We start from the raw sequence: 6,000 nt of genomic DNA on the forward strand, positions 1-6,000 counted from the left end.
AATATTTTAATGCAATATGATTGGGTAATATATTTCGGTGTTATAGGAGTGAATTTTCAGGAAACACTATCGTATTATGAGGCAATATACTAGGATGCTCAATATATTAAAATATAAAACATATGTAGACTTAATTCTTTTATTAATTATCTCTCTTTTAGTTCTAAGTTTCATTATTAACTATTTCATCCTATTTAAAATCTAAATGTGTTTTTCCTACAAATTCTATTCCACACACTAATTCATCAATTTCATATTTTGTTATATTTATATATTAAAAATACATAAATATTTTGAATACAATTATATATTACTTCTATATTAATCTAATTGTTTCAACTTTTTATTGTACTTGTCGTAAGCTAGTACTATTGCATTTAGTTTGCACAAGTATTGTATTAGTTTATCATCTATCATCCAATCACAAGTACTTTATTTTTAAAAATTTAAATATTTATAATATTTTTTTATTTGTTTATATTTTATATTTTATACAAATTATATGATTGGCTAAATTGGTTTCGTGTTATAGGAGCCCTTTTTTCGGAGGTTCTCTATATTGCAATGTTTTCAGCGAAATTCCTATAGTTGCATAGCACTTATATTAATTATGAATTATTTTTCACTATTCTTGTTTAAAAGAACATTTGAATTAGACTAAATTAATTTTATTTAAAATATAAAAATAACAATTTACATTCTATAAACTTATTACAAATACAATTAAATTATAAGACAAGTACATGCCACTATGTGGCAGTTGTTATTTAAATAATATTGTATAATCATTTTACTTAAATGAATTTTTTTTATCAAACTTTTACTACTTATACACTATTTCTATTATTTAATAAACTTTACAGCAAATACATGTCACTATGTCGCACTTGTTATTAAAAGTCATCATTTTGAAGTATTTAATTTTCATTCTAGCGCATCTTACAACTTCATCTCTATACTTATTGTATTTGTTGTAGGCTATACTATTGAAATCACATGTACTTAAGAGTGATTAATAGTTTTGATTCCAACCAATTAGATGTAAGTATTATTATTTTGTATTATCAATTTTCATTTCTCTAAAGTATAAATGTGAGTTTTTAAATTTACTAGAGTATTGAAAATATTTTAATGCAATTTGATTGGCTAATATATTTGGGTCTTATAGGAGTGGATTTCAAAGAAACACTACCTGCATTGTACGACAATTTCCTAGAATGCTCCTATATATAAAAATATATTAAAATTAATTTTATTTAGGTTAATTTTCTATCTAATAGTTCTACGTTCTAGTCATCTTAATTTATATTTTTATATTCACATATTTTGACTTTTTTCTACAATGAATGTTTCGTACACTAATTCAATATTTATTATTATTTATATATAAAAAACACATTATTATTTTGAATATTATTATACACTACTTCTATACTAAATGTTTTTTCATATATTACATAATCAATTCATTCAAATAAATTGTTTTCATCTAACTTTTACTACCTATATTTAACTTCTATTTATTAAATTTATTTAATAACTTAATCAATTTTAAATTATTAAAAGTTAAGGCAAATACAAGCCACTATGTGGCACTTGTTAAATCTTTGAACCATCTCATTAATTTTTAATTTTTAGAGCTTACCCATCTTATCTTGAACTCACATGTCCTCTACAGTGGGCATCCTCATTCTCATCAACACTTTTAAATGTTTTCTTAAGTTATTAACTACACATTTTTACCATTCATATTATGCTCACTAATTACTCTAGTCATTCACTTGATAAAATTACATCTAGAAGGGAACATGGTTCTTTTCTTCATCATAGCATATTATCAATATCATTGTTAAATATAAAGAGAATATAATACCATGACAACATCATTACTTTATTCATCTTATAAAATAATACCATGTGTTGATAATTTCCTTGATTTCTCCTAGAGATGCCCTTTATCCCTTTATACAACTTTTCAATGTATATTTTTGAATTTGAAAATCAACAAAAAAAGGGGTGGCTGACCTAGAAACAAAATGCTAGAAAATAACTAAAAGTCAAATACAACACATACTAACCTACCCCCATCTTGATTTTAAAAACCCCCACATTAGAGTGTCCCAAAGTCTAACCATCACTAGGAAACTATGAGGAGTCAAAAACATAGTATATATACAACCAATATTAAAAGAGAGTCCATAAAAGCACCATATTAGAGCCCATAAGGGCCCAATACCAAATTATAAAAGATAACAAAAATAAAAATTAAGTGAAAGGAGAAAAAACTCTCCTTGTTCTTCTCCTTCCCCTCCGACTTGTACAATAGTGGTTGACGCCAATCAATTGCAATTCATTAAAGCAATGAGGTGATTTCAAAGAAATATAATAATAGAAAAAATCACATAAAACCTAAGCTAATTTCCATAAAATAGAGTCATGATATGGAAAAGTATAATTTGGAAGAGCTATATGATGTGGTCACCGGATGTTTGAACTTGAAGAGAACCAATGTGATAAAAAAAGATCCCGTCTTAGTAGCTTTTCAAAATACTAAAAACTATTTTTCTTATTGATGTAATTAAAATATTTTATGTTAGTAATCTCTCACCTAAGTATTAATTACATTTTTCTCAAGCTTAGTTAAGGTTTTCTTTCTTCGAACATTTATAATTTAGGTATTATCATAGTCATCTCATATATTGATGCACTTAACATTTTCGTAATTATTAATACTATAGATATTTTTTCTAAAATTTGACATTAGTTTTCTAACCAGTTGTCCCATGTTGATTTGGTCATACCTACAATTTAAACTTGCAATAATTTTATAGGCATATATAGAGTTGAAGAAGCTAATTTTTTTTACTAATGAAATCTACAATTGAAGATGGGAACATTTGTTTCTCCTCAACCAGGTCATATTCATTAGTTCAGACGTAACAATTAATTTAATAAAGTTGTTTGATAAAATAACGTGCGGATTGGTCACTCTAAAATTAATTGTGGAATGGTCATGACAAAATGTTTGACAAGCAGTAGAAAATATAATTTGATGCTAACCAGCTTTCTTGGACTTTCCTTAACTTCCTGTAAAAACAAAAAATGTGCACAATAAAAAAGGTTGCTAAAATGATAGCTGTAATTCATTAATGAATTTTGGAAGAAATTAACACCACCAAAGGACAGATATATGGAAATTATAAAGAAACTTGATGTTGAGGGCAATGGCTCACCCACCTTCCTCAACATCTCGTACTCCATGCAATTCCCTCTGTCACCCTCCGTTCGAGTACGGCCTAGCAGGACAGACGTAGGAGGCCGGATGGGATGCATGGGGATGCCATGAGGATGGGGCATCCACGTAGTTGAGCGAACTGCTTGGATAGCCATTGCCCTCTCGCCGCACTATTAGTTGGTACTTCTTTTTTTGTCGCCACTTTCATAAAAGAAGGATTCTTTACCGAGTGTCCAGCAGTGTCGAACACCACAAAATAAAATCTTTTCAGGCCATAAACTAAAATCCTGTCACACCTGTAAAGGCCAAAATCGATGTCATTAAATAAGCATAGAACAAGTTCCCGGGTGGAATTGAGTGTACTGAACAAATAAATAAATTGAAATTTTTTTGCATTGAAGCATTAATGGGAATCATAAACCATTTCAGGGTTTTCATATTGTAGAATTGTACGAAGCGGGTAGCGTCAAATATGCTTTACTTTAAAATAGTATAATTAACAAAGAGTAAAGGGGATAACTATGATATCCACCTTATTCGTCTTGATTCATTTCTAATTTAATTCATTTTTCAGTCAATTAACTTTAATGAATTAGAGGGCATTTCAAATGTCTGTATAATTCTAAACTCAACTATAATACACTTTGCATTGAAAGGTGAAACAATGATGTTGATATGTTCAAAAGTCAAATTCAAAATTTAAATATATTTTAACATTATGAAGAATGATAATTAATAAAAGATTGTGTTTCTCCTATACATTCCTCATAGGCATTTGTTTGGATGTTTATTTTAAGTTTCTTATATTTCCACTTTGACTAAAAATATTTTGCTTGGAATATGACTGGTGGTTGGTAAATATAATAGTTTTGAAACAAAGGGAATTGTTGAGCATCGTAGAGGAATTTCAGTCCATCATGGTTTATGCGATTGGAGATTGAAATCAAGTTAAGAAAAATGAGTATCTTATTTTCTTTTGTACATCTAACAACTCTTTCTAAAGATAACAATATCTCAAAATATGATTTTAGTTTTACCTTCAAGGAATTGATCTTGCATTTGACTTTATCTACTCTATATCATACTTGATTTCATTTTTTAATTTTTAATTGTCTAATATATATTATATTTATAATATTAAAAAGAAAAAAAATTAAAATTATATATTTTAAATTATATTGATTCATTCTAATTTTAGTGATTTTAGATTTGTAACGTAAACAACAAATGATTTGATTTAATATTTGAAAAACTCTATAACCATTAAAATGTAATCTTACATCTATTTTGAGAGATGCGATGATTGAAGATAAATGGATAGGAAAAGATAAAAGGATATATGGATAGGAAAAGATAAAGAGCTATAGTGATATATATAGTAAGATGATGTGATAGAGACAATTTTAAGTAATTAATTCAAAATACAACATTGTCAATTTAATCTAGGAAATGATAACTTTAAAGTGATAAAGATATATGGGTATGTGTAGCTGTATTTCATTAATGAATTTTGGAAGAAATTAACACCTCTAGAGGACAGATATATGGAAATGATAAAGAAAATTGATGTTGAGGGCAATGGCTCACCCACCTTCCTCAACATCTTGTGTTCCACGCACTTCCCTCTGTCACCCTCCGTCAGAGTACGGCCCAACAGGACGGACATAGGAGGCCAGATGGGATGCATGGGGATGCCATGAGGATGGGAAACGGCTATCCAGGTAGTCGTTGCCCATCCTCATGGCATCCCAATGCATCCCATCCGGCCTCCTACATCTGTCCTGTTGGGTCGTACTATAACGAAGGGTGACCGAGGGAAGTGTGTGGAACGCGAGATGTTGAGGAAGGTGGGTGAGCCATTGCCCTCGACATCAAGTTTCTTTATCATTTCCATATATCTGTCCTCTTGAGGTTTTAATTTCTTCCAAAATTCATTAATGAAATATAGCTACACATACCCATATATGTTTATCACTTTAAAGTTATCATTTCCTAGATTAAGTTGACAATGTTGCATTTTGAATTAATTACTTAAAATTGTCTCTATCACATCATCTTATTATATATATCACTATAGCTCTTTATCTTTTCCTATCCATATATCCTTTTATCTTTTCCTATCCATCTATCTTCAATCTTCGCATCTCTCAAAATAGATGTAAGATTACATTTTAATGGTTATAGAGTTTTTCAAATATTAAATCAAATCATTTGTTGTTTATGTTAAAAATCTAAAATTACTAAAATTAGAACAAATCAATATAATTTAAAATATATAATTTTTTTTTAAAAAAAATTTAATATTATAAATATAATATATATTAGACAATTAAAATTTTAAAAATGAAATCAAGTATGATATAGACTGGATAAAGTCAAATGCAAGATCAATTCCTTGAAGGTAAATCTAAAATCATATTTTTGAGATATTGCTATCTTTAGAAAGAGTTTTTAGATGTACAAAAGAAAATAAGATACTAATTTTTCTTAACTTAATTTCAATCTCCAATCCCATAAACCACAATGGCTTGAAATTCTTCTACGATGCTCAACAATTTCCTTTGTTTCAAAACTATTATATTTACCAACCACCAGTCATATTGCAAGCAAAATATTTTAGTCAATGTGGAAATATAAGAAACTTAAAATAAACATCCAAACAAATGCCTATGAGGAATGTATAGGAGAAACACAATCTTTTATTAATTATCATTCTTCATAATGTTAAAATATATTTAAATTCTGAATTTGACTTTTGAACATAT

Source organism: Cupressus sempervirens, chromosome 9, assembly GCF_028749045.1.
Source record: "Cupressus sempervirens isolate cs-2001-9-10 chromosome 9, ASM2874904v1, whole genome shotgun sequence".
In the NCBI taxonomy this organism is placed as follows: Eukaryota; Viridiplantae; Streptophyta; class Pinopsida; order Cupressales; family Cupressaceae; genus Cupressus; species Cupressus sempervirens.